Genomic DNA, 609 nt, shown 5'->3' on the forward strand with positions numbered 1-609 from the left:
CTAATCGGCCTAGTGTGTGGTGTAAATATCTCTGCGTGAACCAAACAATGGTGCAGTCTAAGCTGATGAAATTTTTTGGGTGGTCTTCTTCATGCACTGAAGATGATTTAAGGGATGAAACAGGCACGGGGGAGGCACACTCAGAATCCCAACCGTTCCTGAGCACATCGGACAGTGTCAGTAATACAGGGGTCATTAAAAATGCCAAAGTGAAAGTGTTGTCAGCCAGCAAGTGACTGAAGGGAGCTATGTTTCAGGCAGCATGGCGTATTGAGTCCTTGTGGCGAACGTATGATGAAAAACATGTGTTTGGTTTGTAAATTGATGGGAAATTCAAATTCCTTCACTGTTGGTTGTTCCAAGATTCTTTTTGACTCTGTTCAATTGTAAGTCAAGTTTTGTGGTGAAATAAAGGGTAAATGGAGTCCAAATACCTCTTTTGAATAATTCCCTGCTAATATAACCTTCAGTAAGATCAAACTAAAGAGGTTTATTTTAGCTTGATGGTGCACAAGGTGCCCAAAATCAAGTCTTTCGTATTAGAGGCTGGAGTGAAGCCCAAATTTTATATGTAATGGAGAGGCCCATACAAATATTTGAATTGTGCCA

This window comes from Neoarius graeffei, chromosome 3, assembly GCF_027579695.1.
Source record: "Neoarius graeffei isolate fNeoGra1 chromosome 3, fNeoGra1.pri, whole genome shotgun sequence".
NCBI lineage: Eukaryota > Metazoa > Chordata > Actinopteri > Siluriformes > Ariidae > Neoarius > Neoarius graeffei.